Source organism: Vicugna pacos, chromosome 11, assembly GCF_048564905.1.
Source record: "Vicugna pacos chromosome 11, VicPac4, whole genome shotgun sequence".
Classification (NCBI taxonomy): domain Eukaryota; kingdom Metazoa; phylum Chordata; class Mammalia; order Artiodactyla; family Camelidae; genus Vicugna; species Vicugna pacos.
The window spans coordinates 30,960,984-30,980,954 of NC_132997.1; positions in this window are offsets into that span (position 1 = coordinate 30,960,984).

The following is a 19,971-nucleotide window of genomic DNA, read 5'->3' on the forward strand; positions in this document are numbered from 1 at the left end:
TAAACTCCTGATGGACCAAGAGTAAGCCTTAAGTTGCCTCGTGGAGGCTAACACAGTGGCTGGCACAAAATGGTGACGGTCTCTTAACTTCAAAGGGGCACGCTCTCATGGGAGGATTTTGAGCTTGGACAAGAACAGACTTGGATGGTCGTCTTTCCAGTTGCCCCCTGGAGTTAAACGCCTCCACTGGGGAGGAAATGCTCGTGTGAATAACTCGCTTTGACTCGGACCCGGCTGCCTGACAGTAGTGAACTGGCCGTCGCTGGACGCGTCCCGGGAGAGTCGGGTTGTGTCGAGGTTGCTGGACCAGAGTCCCTGCACCCAGAGGACTGCACGAGGCTCCGAGACTCCGGGGGCCATCTTCTTCTTTACTCCGTTATTCACCGAGTGACAAGAGGGGGCCGTCATTATCGTCCAGCGAGGGCTCAGCGTTACCGAAGAAGCAACAAGAAGGTCTTGCAGCCTGAACTGCTTGTCGCAGCCAGGTGGGACGCCCAACACATAAGTCAGTCCCGTCTTCATTGGTCCGTGTCTGCTGAGCCCCTCGAAAACGGAAAGAGACGCGTAACAGAAGTCACATAGCAAACCTCCAGCTGCAGCCCGTCCCCCGCCGTCCCCTGAACATCCTCGTGGTGGCTTTGTTGTGACGATCCATCTTTTCTGCCTCAGAAATTGTGAACAAACAGATTAAGGTAAACAATTAACGAGAAAACGTTTCGAAGCCTCTGCTCCTGCCAGAGCGTGGAATCTGGCTGAGTGTCGCGTGTTTACTTGAGTTGATTGAAAGAGGGAGAGAGAAACTCATCTGGCACCAGGCAAGTCAGTCAGCGAAGTGTCGGGAGGGTGTGATCGTTTTACAGAGCAGTCCAGCTGGCTCACACTCTTGGTCTAGAAAAAGATACTCTTTCATCTTCGTTCCTAAGTTAAAGGTTTGTTTTGGAAATGGTAGGAAACTTCATGACTCACTCTTGTTCCTGTCAAATATTGGCAAGGGGATGGCGGAATAAAGACAGACATGAATGGGTGATAAAGGGAAATCGGAAGTCTTGTGGGTGGGGAAGGGGAGCTCAGTGCCCCACCGCTGTCTTCTCAGCTTCAGCACCTTCGTCCGCTGATGGCGGGGACGAAGTCTTCCGCAAAGCTTCAAGACTTAGAAGCGCATCTGGAAGAGTGTGAGGGCGGGGTGTGTGGCACAGAGAATAGCAGTGTTCACGTTACGGATTTTTCAAGCTCTGACATCAGTATTTCATCAGAGAGGAAACTGGCTTAAGCGACTGTAAAGACAGCAAGGAAGGCGCCCCCGGGGTGGGGTGGGGGCGCAGGTGTGTCCCTGGGGGACGCCCCACAGTGGAGGGAGGGAGAGAGGTGTGCGTGAGCAAGAGACGGAGCACAGGAGGATGAAGGAACAGAGAGTGTGGAAAAGGAGGGAGGGGAGGGGTGCGGGCGGGCGTGACTCCCTCTCTCTGCCCCTCTCTCTGTCCCTGACCCTCAGCGACCTCGGTTTGAGGCACTCCAGCCCCAGTCTGCCCCCACATCAGCTGAGGCACCTCTAAGCTCAGACCCCAGTCCTTGCGCCCCTCTGTCACCCCCACATCCAGTCCTCTCGCAGCAGACACCCCTGCAGACACCCAGCTCCTCCTCCACCCTCCCTGCCTCCCTGGTCCTTCCCTTCAGTGTCACCTCCGTGGTCTCCTACCCTCACCCCCCGGCCTGCTCTCTACTCAGCACTCACAGCAAGTCCTGTCAAATGATCGTGTTGATCAAAACCCTTCAGCAACTTCTCTCGTTCCCAGTCAGGTCTCAGTCCTGTGGGAGCTGGCCCCAGGTCTGTCCCCAGCTCCCACCGTGCTCACGGCCCGGCCTCCGTGGTCCTCCTCCACTGCCGGGCAGGCGAAGGGCTGCTCCCCCTGCTGGAATGCTCTCCGCATGGGGGTCCCTGGCTCACTCCCCAGCTTGATCCAGGTCCCTGCTAAATGTCACTGCGTGGAGAGATGTTACCGCCACTTCGCAAGATAGCAGCTCCTCCCTCCTCTGTCCCGTCACGGTCTGGCCTCCGAGTCGGCTTTGTCCTAACACACGTGGCCGCCTGCTGTTCTGCTCCGGGTCACTTCCCTGTCTGATCCTCTGCTGGAGCATCAGCTCCACTAAGGCATTGCTGCTTTGTTTGCTGCGGTGTCTTGCACACCGTGGTTGTGCCCGGCACGTGGCCAGCCCCACCAACGTGAGCTGAGTGCACAGTGCAGCAGTCCCTCAGGTTCTGTGTCCCTGTCCTCCCTCCTGTGCCCGCCCTGCACCACACGCTTGAGGAGAGAAAGTAGCTGTCGCCCTGTGTGCCCTTGTGTGCGCCAGCCGAGGGCACATTAGCAGTTTCTCAGTGACTGCTTGGTAACAACCACGTCTCCCAGCCGCCTTTTCTACCACGAAGTGGGACTGGGGGAGGGCAGGCTGTTCCCGGGGCTCTGTTTAGGGTTGTGATCCCAGGGCGCCGGAGGCTGGCGACGCATCTGACAGTCACACTGTTCCCTTTGGTTTCCTATCTGAAGAGCTGTTCTGTTTACTTACAGCAAACGTTTCACAGTCAAAGACTGGCCTCCTCAGCCTGAAAAGGCCTTGGGCTAGTAGATGTCCCTCTCGGGAGGGATTTCCCCATCCCAAGTGCAAAGTGTGCCGGGGTGCCCCGAGGGCGCCAAGAGGGAAAGGGCAGCCCTTCCAGCCAGCGCACTCCCAGCTCACGCTCACAGCCCTTCACAGCTCTGCCCACTTCCGTTTCGGCTCTGACAGCTTCTCACTTACAGTCTAGCCCCTCGCCTGAGTATCTAATGTGGCTGGCAGACCAGGACGTGCCTTTGTTTACTGGGGGTGTGGTGGCAGGTCCGTGGAGCTGACACTGACTTTAATTAGTGCTCCCCGAGGCTGTGAAACTCCACCACTTGAAGCTAGTGACACTAGAGCAGTTGGAGAATTTTTGGAATCCATCCAGTCCATTCTAGAAACCCCAGGAGGAGCCGTGATGTCCGTCCCTGGGGTTTCTGAGGCTTTGTTGAAAATAGTGACCCTGATGGTGAATGGTCCCACTTCCACTTCCTCCACAGCCCCAAGATCCTCCAGATGAAGCATTTTGTGTACATGCTGTTGAATTTAAACTCGTAATACAACTTGCTAATGTGGAAAAAAATTAATTAAACATCCATCCCAGTTTAGAGTTTGGCCTAAACTAATCATTTGGTTGTGCCCAGCTCGGTCTCTCAGATGTCTTTTCTGCCCCTTCTGCCTCTAAGGTGGCGTGTGGAGTTGGGGGGCTTGCATGCATGTCATGGTGGAGTCACGGCTGGGGTGTTTAGCAGCACTCTGGTCTTTGGGGGTGACATCTCTTGTCCATCTGGGAGCTGCTCACTTTGCTGGCATTTGCAGCCGGAGCCTTCAGCTGCACACCTTGTAAACTGGTCTCTCTGCCTGGTTAGGGCCTAGCCTGGACCATATCCCTCCAGCAGCCTGTCTGCAACTCCCAGTGGTCTGAGCCTGGGCATCAGGATAGCCTTTCAGAGCCACCTCAGCCCTGCTCCCTGACCTCCTCTGGTCAACCCCACCCTGCAGACTCTCAGCCACTGGGGGTCTTGTATACTGAAGGGGAGCAAAATACCCCACCCTAAAATATGTCTCTTTGGCATCAGGATTGTCTTGAGCTGGTTATTTTTAAGCAACAGCAGACACAGGAGAAGCTCTGGAAATGAAACACAACTCCCCCTTTAGTGAGGAGCATTTCCATTTATAAGGGAAATCTCGATCTGTAAGGTTGTCTTCCTCCCTGTGTGGGGAAGAGGAGAATGACTGCGTCTCTGGGAAGTCATCAGCGGAGAGGGCAGCAGCTCCAGCCCGCGTCACAACCACACTCCCGTCTACTGTGCTCTGCTTGCTGACCTCCCCTAACTGGCCTCCCCGCTCCCCTCACGTCTGCTTCTGTCTTTAGCTGGAGGTGGTGTTTAAGGTGGTGGCTTGGGCCATTTCAGGGCGCTACTCTGTGTGTGCGTTACTAAACTTCCACTTGTGCTTCTCCCTCTGAGCTGTCTTATTACTGGGGCGTCTCGGCCTAGAACCTAGATGCGTAGGGGGAAAGTTGTTTTTCCTCCCCTGCTGCAAATCCCACTTAAACTGAGGAGGCCCAGTGAGTGTGTGCCCAAGGCCCACTCGCCTGACCGCCCTGCGTGGCATCCTGGATTGGTCCAGGGCAGCCCTCACTGGGCCCGCTCCCAGAGCCCCAGGTGTAGGGGGGAAGGGCACCCCTCTTATTCCCACAGCGCCTCAGAGTGGAAAGAAGGGATTTTTTTTCCTCCCTGTGGTCACTGTATTAGTTTCCTGGGGCGGCCAGAGCAATGTACCACAAACTGAGTAGCCTGACAGCAGTGTGTTTATTGTCTCCAGGTTCTGGAGGCTGGAGGGCTGAGATCAAGGCAATCCTTCTGAGAGCTGTGAGGGTCCCTGCCCTTGGCTCATAGACAGCCGTCTCCATGTTCTTATGGCACCCATGCCTTGTAGCTGTCTGTGTGCAAATTTCCTTCATAAAGGATACCAGTCAGGTTACATTAGGGTCCACCTGTTGCCTCATTTTAACTTGATTATCTCTGCAAAGATCTTTTCTCTAAATAAGGTTGCATGCCGAGCCACAGCTGGGGCTTACGGACTTCAGCCTGTGAATTTGGAAGAGGGTGCTGTTCAACTTACAGTGGTCATATTCTGCCTCTACCATAGAGGAGTGCAGGTGTAGGGCTGTCCCCACCCCTAGCTGTCATGGGCAAAGGCACTGCCTTTTCTTCATTAGATGGCTGACACTGCGACCCAAGTCATCCAGGCTTGATGGGTAACATGCCGGTGGAGGAGAGAAAAGTGCTTAAAAAACCCTCTATTAAAGCTGTAGCCTGGTTGCAACACTGTTGCCTTAGTAGTTGATCCTACTTTGCATGTCAAAAGCTGAATACTAAGTAAGTCTTTCTGTCTGCACTTTTTCTGTAACATGTTTGATCTTCCCCCAAGCATCCCCTCCTCCCAATTTGTGCCTGGATGCTCTGGACCAGCTGGGGAAAGGTCATGCAATTAGATAGGTAAAAAATCAGTTGTTACCCAGTTCTAAAATACTATCCCTGTTACCACGTGAAGGGTGGAGGCAGTAGCTTTGGAAAGAAGACACTCTTCTTGCTCTTTTGTTTGCCAGGCTGATTTTAAACCATTTATTAAACCCATAGATCCTGGTTTGCAATCATTTCAACTGAAGAGAGAACCTAGTATTCAGGTTGGAGAGAGAACCTGGTATTCAGGTTGGAGTGAGAGATGAAATCTGAAAAAAAAAATTGTAATTCAAGGGAGGAATTGATTCAGGAAGTTAAAGAAGTTAGCTCAGTTTAAGAGAAAATGTTGAAAGCAAACGGAGACTGAAGATGAGTTGACTGGACGACTTTACTTAATTTTCTCCTCTGCCTCCCCCTCCTTTTTCACTTCTCTCCTCTCTCTCTCTCTCTCCCTTTCTCTCTCTCTCTCTAATTTCCTTTTGCAGAGCCTGTCTTCAGGCTCTAGAACTGAGGATGGAATGATCATTATTTAGATTAACTACCCATGAGTTAAAAGGGTTTTTTTATGCATTGATGCAGAGAGCTGACTAGAATTTGTACTGATTTTTGTTTCCATTGTTATTTTAAAAATAATATGGCACCACCAAATGAAAACTTCCGCTCATATTCCTACTACTTGAAAACAACTGATTTCATTTTTCTGTAATGCCGTCTCGGCATGCCCGTATACAGAAATATTTCGTGAAGCTGTAAGCTTGGGCCACTTACCAGACGTATCTTCTTATTCTTTCGCTTAACTTACATCACAGGTATTTCCCCTGTGGCATCATTATAATCATAATTGACATCCCATGACATCATCATAAATCATAATCATTTTTAATATTTGTGTCATGTCAACACATTGATTTCTCTTACTTTAATTAACCATTTTTCTTTGTGCCACAATCTGACAGTATCCAGTTTTGCAGTTTAACAACAAGAACAGTCACTGAACGTTTTGGCTCTTTTTGCCCGTTGAATTGGTGGCTTAGAGCACATTCCTTGCAGAGGATTCCAGGGTCAATGATTACAAACACTTGAATTCTGGAGTTTTCCAAACAAACTGCCACACAAATAAAATTGTATCACATTGCTGGTTTTAAAATTTAAACTGGCTATTCTGTATGCCATTCATGCTATGTAAATGTGTACTTCTGTGTACAAATTAATCAGTCTTCCTACAAATAGTGCATGCTTAGCCCTGGGGAGCTCCGATCTTGTGCCTGAGGGCAGGATTTCTGTTCCCCTTCTGTCCCCTTTCAGTCCCAGGGACGCTCAACCTGCTGAGAACACTAGGAGGTGCATCGAGCTGGGTCTGGCTGCACGAGGTAGGCCGGGGAGGAGAGGTGGTGTCTCTGATGCACTGATGTCTTATTCCAGAATGTTCCTGTAGGCAGAAGGAGTGGGAGGTGTTGTCAAGGCCCGAGAAACAGGACCCAGCTGCCTCTCTGAGCTCTGTGAGGAGAGGGGAGTTTTCCCGTGGGGCCGCCGTCTTTCCTCTTTCAGGTGAAGTCACGGTTTAAATATCTCGCTAATGAAGTTCTCTGGAGGAGCAGAGATTGGTTTTCTCACCGCAGCCTGCTGCCAACTCTCAGATACTGTCAACAGCTGGCAGGGCTGCCAACAAACGTGTCCAGAGATGGGTTTAAGAGAGAAGGAAGATGGAAATGACTCTTCCTTGCCTTCCTTCCTTTTTATCTTTTCTCTTTCCTTTTTTAAGCATTAAAAAATTCAGAACATATTCCTTTCAGGGAAGAGCCAACTTTAAGCTGCACGCTTCAGGACAAGACGTGTGGCCCTGTGAGGAGCTGTGGGCAAGTTCCAGCTTCTGGCGCCTGCCCCCAATCTCCCCAGCCTTTACCCACTGAGACTAACTTCACCTGGAAGCCAGCCCAGGCGCCAGTGGGTGATGGAGGCAGGAGCTGGACTCACAGGAGCACACCTGTTTCTGATCCGCTGTGGAAGGAAGAAACTGTGGTTCATCTTGAAGTGGTGGGTGACAAGGCCAGGCTGGGCTCTCTTAAAGAGGTGGCTGTGTCTTCCTCCAGAATAGGCTCCAGGTCGGATGCGGGTGGCTGTGTCCCCCATGCATACTGCAAACCGCAGTGACATAGGCTCAGAGCAGTGCACACAGGAGGCACTGGGTAAAATGTGGCACAACGGACTCCTTGTCAGCAGTAAAGACCGTGCACTACTGCATCACACTAGTGCGGGGTGAACCTCCAGGACGGCGTGCGGAGAGACAAAAAGCCAGACGCCAAAGACCGTGTGTCATGTGAGACCATTTACTAAAAATTTCCGGGAAAGAAGAACAATGCAGAGATTGACAGCATATCATGATAACTGCCTCAGGCAGGAATGGGAAGAGTGAATGCAAATGGCCGTGCGAGAGCTCGTTCGGGGGTGGGAGAGCCCTAGGACTCCATGCTGGTGATGTCGCACCGCTCTGCACGTTTATTAAAAATGACTGCGTGCTTACAATGAATGCCTGTTTGTGGGCTGTAAGTTACACCTCAGTAAAGCTACTACCAATAAAACCTTAAAACAAACAAAACTCTCAAAGAAAGAAAGGAAGGTGTCACATCCATAAAGATGGTGATTATGAAATAAGAACACGTAGCTTTGAAAAAAGACTATCTTTGGATATCTTGGAAACAGAAAATGCAATTTTGCAAAAGCAACAAATTCTTCATTGGCGACGCCGGAATCAGGATGTGCGGGAGGGATAGCTCCAAGGTGCCGAGGGAAAAGGTGTGACCCGTACTTCTGTGCCTCGCCAAAAAATCATTTAAGCGTGGAAGTGAAATAAAGACATTCTTAGGTCACATGAAGTCTTGAAGAGGTTATTACCCATGGATTCCACCTCGAGAATTACAGAGGTTGCACTCCCGTTAGTAGTAAAATGTATTCCTGCGTGACGAACAGCCTTTGGTTAGAACCGTGGAGCTGAATTTGCGTGGAATAGTGATGTGGGGGGCAGAGGTGAGGGAGGTGGACTTGCGAAGCCTGTGTATCTGAGGGAGATAAAAAGTGCATTAAGGATCCGGGTTTATGTTGGGGGCCTCGTTGGAACGCATGAAATTACCATTTTTGGTAAATAAAAAATGGCCCAATATTGGCAATTTCACACGGTTCAACCGGATCGATGCTGCTTCACTCTCTCTGTGAGGAGGGTGGGAACAGAACGATGGCTTCCCCGTCGGCCGAGGGAGAGGTGGGTCTTTCAGAGAGAAGGGACAAAGGTGGTAAAGTTGCTTTGGATGGAGCTCCAGGACTCACGCCCACCGGGAGTTCTTCTCTGGTGCCAGGAACCCACCCTGCCGGCCCACACGGTGCTGCAGGACCCTCCCTTAGCAACCGGGAATGTGAGCGGGGTGTAGGCGGAGAAGCTGGCCACACACCCTAACCTCTAGGGGGCCTCCAGGTGCCCTGCCCTCTGCTCTCCAAGGGGCAGGGGCTCACATCTGCGGGAGGGGGAAAGTGGGGTCTTGGTTACAGACCACCCCCCCTGCCCCCGTACAAAGGGGTGGAGCGTCTTGTGGGAGGAGTTAAAGGACCGTCCGGCTCTGTCCTGTGCTCCCGGTGGCTCTGTCTCACAGCCAGTGCCCTGAACCGGCAGGGAGGGACAGGCTCTGGTTTGGGAGGAGGTGGCCCTCCATCCCCTACCCCTGACCCCAACCAGGGAAGGGCAAATGGAGATGAGGGCAGGGCCGGGAGAGGAGAGGCCTGGGGTGGGGTGCCCCCAGGAGGCTTCTGCTGGAGATGTACATGTGCTCTGGGGGGTCGTCCCATGTGCAGGCGCCAGGGTTCTGTAGAGAAACAGAGCTGGAGATGAGAGCAAGCTTTAACTCCCTAGGGAGGGGAGTTTGCTGCACAGACGTTGAGGGTGAGCTGCATCTTTTTTTTAATTGAAGTAGAGTTGATCTGCAGTGTTGCCTTAGTTTCTGGTGCACAGCATAGTGATTCAGTTATACATACATATTCTCTGTCATATTCTTTTTCGTTATAGGCCCTTATTACAAGGTATTGAATTCAGTTCCCTGTGCTGTGCAGCAGGACCTTGTTGTTTATCTCCTTTATATACAATAGTGTGTATCTGCTGATCCCACACTCCTAATTTATCCCTCCCTTTCCTCGCTTTGGTAATGGTTTGTCTTCAGAGACTGTGACTCTGTTTTGTAAATAAGTTCATCACAAGGTGAGCCATACCTTCTTAAATTCTGGGGTTTTGACCAAAATTTGCTGCTAAACAGCAGCAAATAAGAGCAGATATGGCCAGAGCTACACACATGCTATAGACACAGATGCAAGGTTTAGCACGAAGACCTTCACCGTCAGCTGGGCGCCATCACTACGCTCCCCTCTGCCGCTGTTACCACGTTTCCAAGTTAGCAGCTCGGGGTCCTTCCACTCTGACTGCTGAGGGTAGGTCCTTGCCCCCCAGGTACTTAGGGGCCTGCAGGACCCTCCCCTCTCCCTTCCTGTTTCCCAGCTGGGAGGGGGTCTGGTCCCCGAACTCGGCCACTGGTTTTGGCCGGCTCCTGCTCCACTGGCCCGAGCCCTGCTCCCGGCTGTCCTGCAGCAGTTTTGGACAGAACTTCCTGGCTTCTGACTCTGGCCCTCCCCGACACTGAGACTCTCTGTGGCCACCGGCCAGGCCTCTTCCCAAAGCCTCCTCCAGGTCAGGTCTTGAAGTTGGGTGGCCCTGAGTGTGACCAGATTAGCAACACCCTTGGACCCCGTGATGGCAAATCTGGCCCTGCTTGGTGCGAGGCCCTGTGCTCAGCGTGGCACCCCGCCCCCACTGAGATACCCCGGTCTGCTTTCTGACTTACCGACCGGAGCCTGAGAATTCTCCGCAGCTTACGTCTCTGCTCTGACACAGGAAAGGGATCAGGCCTCTCTCAAGACCAGTGCAAAATGGAAGTAGGGGGTCCCTTGTTCAAAAATTTAAAAAATTTCAAGATGGAGAGAACAGAGCGTTAAGCCAAGCACCGGCCCTTCTGAGCCGTACACCCACGAGGCCAGCCCTGGCCTCACTGAGCAAGAGGGACACAGCACGTCCAGGGGCCGATTCAGAACGGGGGGGCTAGGGGCCCGGCGTCATCCTGGACAGTGAGATGGGGTGGGTTTGCTGCAAAACCACACTCCACCCTGGCCACGTGTTCTTCATAACTGCATGTTGCTAAACGCACCCACTCTTTATATAGTGGGGGCCCTGCCCTTAGCCAACAGCTTTGTTACTGCCCCCGGCAGCTCCGTGTATGAGAGCCTTTCAGGTGGTGCTGCAGTGAAGAGCCCACAGTGGGTGCTCTGAATGCAGCTGTGGACGAGTTTCTGTTGCAGAGGAGCTGGTATGCTGCGACTGCGCCTGGGAATTTGGGCCTTTTGAGCATCAGCTCCCAGACGGGCTTCAGGGGAGGGATTGTAAAGGCCAGGGAGGGAGGGGTCAGGGTGTGTGAGCAGCTCGTGCAAAGTTAGTTGTCTGGTGGATGGTGAGGTCACAGGGCGGGGTCGCCAGGGTTCGCACCACCAGCCCTCAGGCTCCAGCTGGCCTGGGGGCCACGTGCACACGGTCGTCGTGTAGTGAATGTCTTCCATCTGGTGGGGGTTTTAGTGTCTGCAGAACAGCCCAGGAGTGTGCGTCAGACACTTCTGTTATCTGTGTCCTTCAGGGAGGGACTGAAGATTCTGTGACTCTACCATGTGGCTGGTCTGTTTTTCAAAGTGTCACCAGGTCTCCTGGCCCAACTGCAGTCCTTTGATACTTCGTGTTCCCATTCTCCCAACCATTAGCTCTTGAGCTGCCTTCTGTGACCCAGGGGGAGGCCTGGGAGACTAAAGTTCTTCTATGAACAAGAGGCAGGTGGGGGGCGTGGGTAGGAAGGGTCGGCCTGGGAAGGCCCCGTAAGGTCCTGCTGGGTTACAGGGGGAGTAAGACACAGTTCTGGCCCCAAGGAGGTGCTGCCGTATAAAGCTGGCGGGTTGGAGGGCAGTTTGTTCTTGGGGAAGTCCAGCTCCCACAGGCTGGGGCAGGTTGTGCAGCGGGGGAGTGAGTGAGAGGCACGGGGTTGGCCACAGCCGCCCTGTCTTCAGTGGGACTCCATCGTACTGGATTTGAATCCAGGCTCTGGGGGTACCTTGAGCAACTCACACATCTTTTCTGAGTCTCTGTTCCTCATCTGTAAAATGGAGCCAGTATCTCCCCACAACACTGGCGTCAGGATGAAGTGCTGAGTGAGAAGGCACCCCAGAACCACATGCTCCTGCACGAACATCAGAGGCTAGTGTTATAATGACCCCCCCACCTCCTTCCAGCCCAAGACGTTGGCCTCCATGAGCTCAGCTCCCTTACAGTTCTCGGGGAATCTTCCCCAGACCTTCCCATTTTGGGAAGAACCTGTTTCCCAGTTCTATTCCAAACCCCAGCTAGTTGGCAAGAGCAGAGCAGTGGATAAACTACTTTACATTAGGGACTATATTCGTTTGCTAGGGCTGCCATGAAGACACACCGCAGACAGTGTGGCTTAGGCGACAGAAACGCACTTTCCTACAGCTCTGGGGGCTGGAAGTCCAAGATGGAGGTGCCGACAGGGCTGGCTCCCTCTGCAGCCTCTCTGCTTGGGGGGATGGCCTTTCCTCTGTGCACACGCATGCCCGCATCTCTGTGTGTCCGTGTCCTCTTCTTACGAGGACACAAGTCAGCTGGATTAGGGCCCACCCACATGACCTCATTTAACCTTAATTACCTCTCTGAAACCTCATTCTCTAAATACAGCCAGATTCTGAGGTTCTGGGAGTTAGAGCTCCAACATACGAATTTTCAGGGCCACAGTTCAGGCCGTAACAAAGAGTTAATGGGAAAGGATCATCCCCTGAAATTCCTTGCATTTGTACGGAGGATGCTGGAGCAGGGAAGACTGCAAAGGCAAGGATGACTGGATCGAGGCCGGTAGATTTTAGCGTCTCAGGACCAGCTGGGTGAGGGGGGACTTTGGCTGGGATCTTCTTGGCACCCTCCGCACACCGACATACAGGCAGCCACCTGCTCTGCCCACGAGCACAGCTGGTGCGGGGCAGACAGACCGCATTTCATTTTCTCTCTGGATCCCAAAGGAATAAGCCAGTCTCACCTCCTGCCTCCAGTCTCACCTCCTGCCTCCAAGGAACACCAGTATTTTTTAAATAGTTCCTCAAATGGCAGCTGTTTCAGTTCTGCCTGGAGGGCTGAGCCACAGGCCTTGCCAGCGGCTGAGCGCTACACACAGAGAGAGGCATCACGTGGCTCCGCGGCAGCGAGAGCTCCGGAGCCTTCACCGGGCCAGGGCCCGGCCCCCACCGGCCGGGAAGCCGGCGGCCCCAGCTGCCGCCAGGTGCGGAGACAAGTCGCTCCTGGGTTTATGCGGGGAAGAGAGAGAGAAAGGGGACCCTGGGCTCTCTGTAAGAGGAGCAGGGCTCCTGCCGGTGGGTCATTCAGAGACTCGGTGCCGGAGTGTGGAGGGTAGAGCTGTTGGCGGCAAACAGCAAGCCGAGCCCGCGGGGAGTGGCTCCCGTCAGGAGGGTGTCGGGAGCTCCGCCTGTGCCCTGAAGACACTGGGCTCCTTCGCACGGTGTCTGTGACTCACCCTCCTGGGCCTGGAAGGGACGGAAACCTTGCATTATCCCCTCGCTTGTAGAAAATGAGTTGACGTGTGCACGTACGCAGGTGTCCCAGCAGCTCTAAGCACATGAATTCAGAGATCTGCTGGCGCTTTGAATAACAAAGTACTTGACAAGTGCAAAGATGACTGTGTCTTGCAGATCAGAGGGTTCTCCCTACCCCTTGCTCACCTGAGAGGAGCGTCCTTTCGTATCAGTACACACATAAGCCGCGGATTCTGTGCGTTAAAGACAGATGGAGTGTTTTGCTCCGACCTCTGCTCTTGGTCACGAGAGGTGATGCTCACCGCACACCCATGCCGTCATAACAGGGCTGCCTTCTTGGTTTCCATACAGCCCTTGAGCCACCATCCAAAGCCTGTTGTTTGTTTGTTTACGTTCGCAGCATGCCAGCAGCCTGCTAGGTGGCGGCCCAGAATCCATAACCATCTGCAGTCTTTGCCAGAGGATTCGCCGGCTGAGTTCCCCAGCCAGACGAGACCCGGGGAGGCTTCTCTCCATCTGCCTGCCAGTCAGATCTGGGCCGCAGAATGGTGGAAGTCAGGAAGGCTGGGCCTCCGACAGTCCGAAGAGGGAAGCAGATTTGGCCCTAGGACAAGATGTTTGTCACTTGCCTGAGAAAATCCCATTGCCGTGTAGAGCTGCAGCTGTCTGCAACAAAGGAAGCAGATGAAGGGTGTAGTCTTGGGAGTGAAAGAGATCTCCACCTTCAGCAAAGAGGAACAGGAAATAAGAATAGATTTAGGAAAGATTCTGAGAGGAAAGAAAGATTCTGCTGCCCAAGTCAGAGAAAGAAAAGGTCTCCTGGTGCTTGGGTTGAAACAGGAGGCGCTGGTGAGGATGCAGGTGGAAAGGCAGGCGAAGGGATTGATGTCTGGACGGGGGGACAACCCCAGTGTCAAGTGGCTTCAGACGACACAGGGTCACTTCTTACGCACAGATCAGCTCTGCCTCTTGTGATCGTCCGGGAACTGGGCTGAAGGAGGCTGTGTCTTGGCTCTGGGGCAAGGAGACCTGGACATCTGTCACGTCACACTTACCCGAGCCCTGGGTCCTAAAGCTTCCACACAAGTGGACACATACAGCTGTCACGTGCCATTGCCAAGGCAGGCACCTGCTCACACCTAACTTCCGGGGGCTGGGGGAGCGCAGTCCTGCCGTGCTCAGAGGAGAACCAGAAAATCTGGGGAGTAGCACTGATGACCGCCACACCAGCATCACAGACGGAGGGGAGTCGGTAGGGAGACACGGGTGACAGTGACACGGGGACGCCGGCGTCCACCCAGGATGGAGTGTACATCTGGCTGGGAAGGAATACGGCCGAGTTCCTGCGTCTGAAATCTTGAGGTCAGTCTAGCTTTGCTCCTGTAAGCTGTTCCATGGCCACAAGTTTTCACACACACACACACACACACACACACAACCATGGCTTCTCCTCAGGTAAGTGATGTCTCTTCAAGTATTGCTTTTGTCCCGCCCTCCGTTCCCCGTCTGGGACAGCAATTCAGCTATGTTAGAGCTCTTCACAGTGTCCTGCCTGCCTTTATTTTATATATTCTCCAACCATTTGTCTCTCTTTCACTCTAGATGCATTTTTTCCAGCCTAGCTTTTAGTTTATAAATTTTCTCTTTCGTTATGTCTAATCCAATGTTAAACCCATGCAATATGGTCCTAATTTTTCAGTCACAGTATTAGAATTTCCACTTGGTTCATCTTTATAGTTCTTAACCACGATTTCCAGTTATTCGTCAGAATTCTTAATCCTGTGTTTTATATACTTAAGCACGTTTATCATGGTTATTTTAGATTTGGTGTCTGCTTTAGATTTGTGGGTCTGTTTCTCTGGTCTGTTTTCCCCTTTATTTTGTGTCATGTTTTATTATCCTACATGCCTAACTTTATATATACATATTCTTTTTTAATTGAGGTAATGTTGGTTTATAACATTGTGTAAGTTCCATGTGTTCAACATTATGTTTCTGCCTCTGCTCGCACCAGGGAGCTCGCCACCAAACATTTAGTTCCCACCTGTCACCAGACAGTGCATTACGCTTTGGTAAGTGCCAGGTATCATTCGTGAGGGTCTGTAGCGGGAATCCGAGCCTTTCATGCTGTCAGGTTCTTCCTGAGAGGGGGCACTTCTGACTCTGGCAGCCACCCGAGTCACGAGCTCTCGTAATTCCAGAGTGCCTCGATTCGCTCAAGGGTTTAGGTCATTTGAAGCCAAGCTAGACCCTGTGAGGGCTGGACTCTTGGTTCACAGGTAACATATTGGCCGTTTCCTGGGCCCTCCTCCTCAGTGGTCTCTGAAGCTCACCGTTTCTTGCTGGATGCGTGAGGCTCTGCGGGGCTTCCAGCCTCTCAGCTTCCACTCCAGAGTTTGCAAATGCCCCTGAGGAACGCTGTCCCTGGGCCAGGCTCATCCCCGTCACCGGCCTCCTCTCCCTCGCAGACCTGCCGTTCTCGCTGCCTCGGGAGCCCTCTGCTGCCCCCATGCCGGTGCAGTTACACCCTCCTCAGCCTTCCCAGCTGCTCTCCGGGGGAGAACCACCTCCAGAACAGGGAATTCAGGACTGAGACCTGAGTGGGAAAATGATCCACATCTGGGGAGGAATGTCCATGGCAGGGAAAATGCTTGCAGGGAAAGGGCTCTGGGGGTGAGGCGCGGGCAGGGAGGAGAGCGAGTGGTGAGGCGGGGGTCACAGGGAGCAGGGCCAGGCCGGGAGGCACTGGCGGCCGGGGGAGGAATGAGGATTGTTCCCTAAAGAAGACTCAAAGGGAAGGGAACACGCGCTCACTACTTTTTTACTGAACCGGTCGTGGCCTTCCCGGAGCTTTCCTTGTAGAGGGGCACTTAGATTACGTCCGGCTCATAGGAACGTCAAATAAAGGACCCAGAGGCCCTGCGTGTAGGTCTGCAGACCAGCCAAGCTCCCTGAGTTCGGGGTGTGTTTACAAACCAGGCCGCTTACCTGCGTCAGGGCGGACTGAGGCACAGAGCGGCTTCCGGAATAAGCCCAGGAGCCGCTGGTCGGCACACGGTCGCTGCCGAGACCCTGGGAGGACGGCCAGCAGACGGTGCCTCCCCAGCCTCCTCCTCCCTGCCCCTCCTTCCTCGCCACTGCCTGTTGCTTTCACGCCACCCGGCGCCCAGGCCTGCCGGGAAGCCAAGCCGAGTCTCCAGCCGCGGAGCATCATGGCCCGTGCACGGCTGGCTCTCGGCCTGGGAAACTGACACATACATATTGAATCAATGTGTGACTGGACGTCTGTGCAAAGTAATTCATAAAAAGTCACCCAGACTCTGCTCTCTGGAGAGAATGTGCTTGCCCAAACGAATTTATTATCCTACCTGTGGTATAGGAGCTGCTTTCGAGCAGGATTTCAAATTGTTATCTTTTTCTCAAGAAACCGTCCAGAGGGTGGAAGGCCTGTTCTCAGCGCAAAACCCTAAGTTATTTCATCTCCTCTCTTACCGCTTGGAAGTGGCCCAGGGCCTCACAAAGCTCAGGAGACAGAAGTTCCTGCTTTTGGGGACAGGCTTTGGTGCGGGAAGGTAGGTTCTAAAACACTCAAAACTGGAAATCATGTCTCCGTGAATGCAGGGGCTCACACGTTGTGTTCAGGTCACAGGACGTTGGAATCAGTGAGCCGAAGTCCTGCTTGCAGGTTGAAGACATTATCCAAGACCCATGAGTTTTGGCTTACCCACAGCCCAGGCAGCCTTACTGCCTCTGGACATGCTGCCAGAGCCGCAGAAGCCATGCCAGGGGCGCCAAACGCCAAGGAAAGCACCGGCGTCCTGGCTCACGGGGCCGGCGGTCTTCTCCAGACAGCCATGGTGACGGGCCTCAGCCAGGAACGGATAGCCGTGGGAGCATGCCACCAAGAGGCAGCTCTGAAAGTAAGAGGAAAAAAAGAAAAGAAGGAAAATATCTTTCTTTTTGATGTTAATTTCTCAAATGGAGTTTCCTAACGCTGGGTCCTCAGGGCACATCCCACCCCTGGTGAGATGGCCTCCGCTTGCAACGCGTCTTCGGCAGGAAGCGCAGTGCACCCCATCCCGGGGCACAGTGCCTGGTGGGGCCAGCCGGGCGTTCTCACCTCGCCTCCTGCCCGCCGTGCCATTGCTGTGGCAGGACCCTGCCCAGAGCCCTCCCTCACTCCAGCCCAGAGCGCCTGTGCGGGGACATGTCCTCTTGTTTTGTTGTTTGCTGAGCCAAGCAGCGTCCTGACCATGTCATCCCAAATCTTCCAGGAACGCGGCTCAGTCCTGAGCTCTTCGACAGGGGAATCCGGTGGCAGGAATTTTCCAGAACAGGCAGCTCTGGGCTCCAGAAACGGTGCTGTTTCCCTTCCCCGCAGCTCAGGCAGTTCCCATCCCAGATGGCGGCAGAGTGCAGGGCCCTCCTGGGAGCATTCCTACATCCAATTCTAGATTCCAGAGTGACAGGTCATTGCAGGAAGCGCCTGCAAACAAGCGTCTTGGTCCCTGAGGACGAGGCTGTGCTGATGCTGGGGGCGTGCCCCCCCCCAGCAGAGGCGGCCAAGGAATATCCATCTCGTGGGAAAGAAGGGGCCTGTTCCGCAAGGTCAAGGTGCAGGAGCCTGCTGCCAGCACCGGGGCTGACGCGCCAATTCGCTGATTCATTCAACAGTTTTTGTAGGGGGGCGGGGGGGGGCAGGGGACTGAGAACACAGCTGTGGACGAGCTGCTGTGGCCCCTGCTTTCATGGAACTTTCATTCCAGAGGGAAAGACGGGCAACAAATAGGAAAACAAACTAAGGACGTTGGGGCCATGCTGTGACGGCGAGGAGCCGGAGCTTCTGGGAGCACCGTCCGAGGGGCATCTCCGAGGAGGGGACCCCCAGGACACCAGGGTGGGAGGGAGGGTGGAGCCAGCCAAGCACAGGCTTGGCGACTGGGAAGCGGAGGGACGCCAGGCACCGTCCAGGCACGGCCATGGTGTCAGTGGCCTGGAGTGCGTCGAGCAGGGGCCGAGGCGCAAGGATGAATGGGGCGCGCGGCAGCCCGGCGGGCAGGACTGGACGGCACTGGGGGACTTGGCCCTGGGCACCGGGGGAAGGCAGTGGGGCTTTAGAAGAGGGGGCGGCCACATTTGAGTTGTACTTTGGAAAGCTGGTTTTGGATCTCATGGAAAGTGGAAAACTGAAGCTTTGTGGGCCAGAGTGGTGATGGGAGCTGTTGCATCACTGAGAGATAACAGAGGCCTGGGCTGCGTGGGGGCCGTGGGGGGTGGGAGTGAGCAGAACCTCGTCATGTTTGGGGTGCAGAATTGGCAGGATGCACAGATGGCGGGATGCTGGAGTGGGCAGGATGAGAGCAGGGAGGAACCAAGGATGTAACAGGTTCTCGGCTGTAGCCACTAACTAAGCTGAGAGGGGTGTCTTGCTGGGGATGGGGGAGGCAAGGGGAGCCACAGGTTTTCAGGGTGGGAAGCATTCCATCCAAATGGAGAGGAAGGAAGCTGTTGGAGATAAACGTCTGGCACTTTGAGGAGGCCTGGTCTGGAGATAAGAATTTGGGGGTCATCAAGATATGAATGGTACTTAAGGAAAAGGAACAAACTGGACCACCAGGGAGCAGAGAGGGGCTCGAAGGGTGGTGGGGAAGGAGACGGAGGCTCGGGCCGAGCCCTGGCTGGAGCCCTTCAGAGTGCAGAGTCTTACGGGGAAGAGAAGCCGCACGGGGACTACGTGGGTTCCTACTGCGCTGTAACAAATTACCACCGGCCTGGTGTTCAGAGTCACACACAGCTATGCTCTGACAGCTCTGGAGGTCAGAAGTCTGCAACCAGTGTCACTGGGCTGAAGCCACACTGTCAGCTGGCGTGACCTCCCTGGATGGAAGGGCTCTGGGGGGAATCCTTTCCTTGCTTCTCCCAGCACCTCGAGCTGCCCTCCTTGGCCCGTGACCTGCTTTTCCATCTTCAGCGCCAGCGGTGCAGCGTCTTGCTCAGCTGTGCCTTTGCCTTGCCCCTCTGTGGTCACATCCCCCGCCACCTGCCTCCCACAAGGGCTCCCGTGACTGCATTTAGGGCCCACCAGATAACCCAGCGTGACCTCTTCTGTCTCAGGATCCTTAACACAATCACACCTGCCCAAAGTCACTTCTGCCACATACGGTAGCATATTCAGACTCTGGGGATTGGGACACGGATGCCTTTGGGGGCCATTTTCAGCCTACCACTTAACTGTCATGAACAAAGTATGAACAAACAAAACAAAACAACACCCCAGGAGAACAGAACATCACAGAAGCCGGAAGGCAGTCTTCCAAGGAGAAAGGAGTCCGGTGAGGTTGGAGCTGCTGTAATCCTGAATGAGGTGGAGACAGAAAAGTGTTCAGCTGCTCTCGCATGAACGAGACTGTTGGTGGATTTTTGGTAAGCTCCTTGACATTGGTTTTGACAATGATTTTTTTGGATTTGACACCAAAGCAAAGGCAACCAAAGCAAGAATAAACAAATGGGACGACATCAAACCAAAAAGGTTCTGCACAGCAAAGGAAGCCATCAACAGAAAATGAAAAGGCAGCCTTACTGAATGGAGGAAATATTTGCAAACCACCTATCCAGTAAGAGGTTAACATCCAAAATACACAAGGGATCCTACAACTCAAGAGCAAAAACCCAAACGGTCTGATTTAAAGATGGGCAGAAGAACTGAATAGACATTTCCCCAAAGAAGATATCCACGTGGCCAACAGGCACATGAAAAGGTGCTCAGCATCCCTAGTCATCAGGGGAATGCAAATCAGGACCACAGTGAGACGCCACCTCACATCTGTTAGAACGGCTGTCATCAGGCACACAAGAGATGAACGTTGGCGAGGGTGTGGAGGAGAGGGGACCCTTGTGCACTGTGAGTGGGGCTGTGCACTGGTGCATCAACTATGGAAAGCAGTGTGGAGGTGCCTCAAAAAATTAAGCATAGAACTACCGTACGATCCAGCAATCCCAGTTCCGGTGTGTATCTGAAGGAAGCGAAAACAGTGTCAAGGGGATATCTTCCCTCCTATGTTTATTGCAGCATTACTCAAAACAGCCAAATTACAGAAACGACCTGTGTCCATCCGCGGATGAGTGGATAAAGAAAGTGCAATATACATTCACACACACACGTGCACACAATGGAATTTATCCAGCCACGGGGAAGAAGGGAACCCTGCCATCCATGACAGCATGG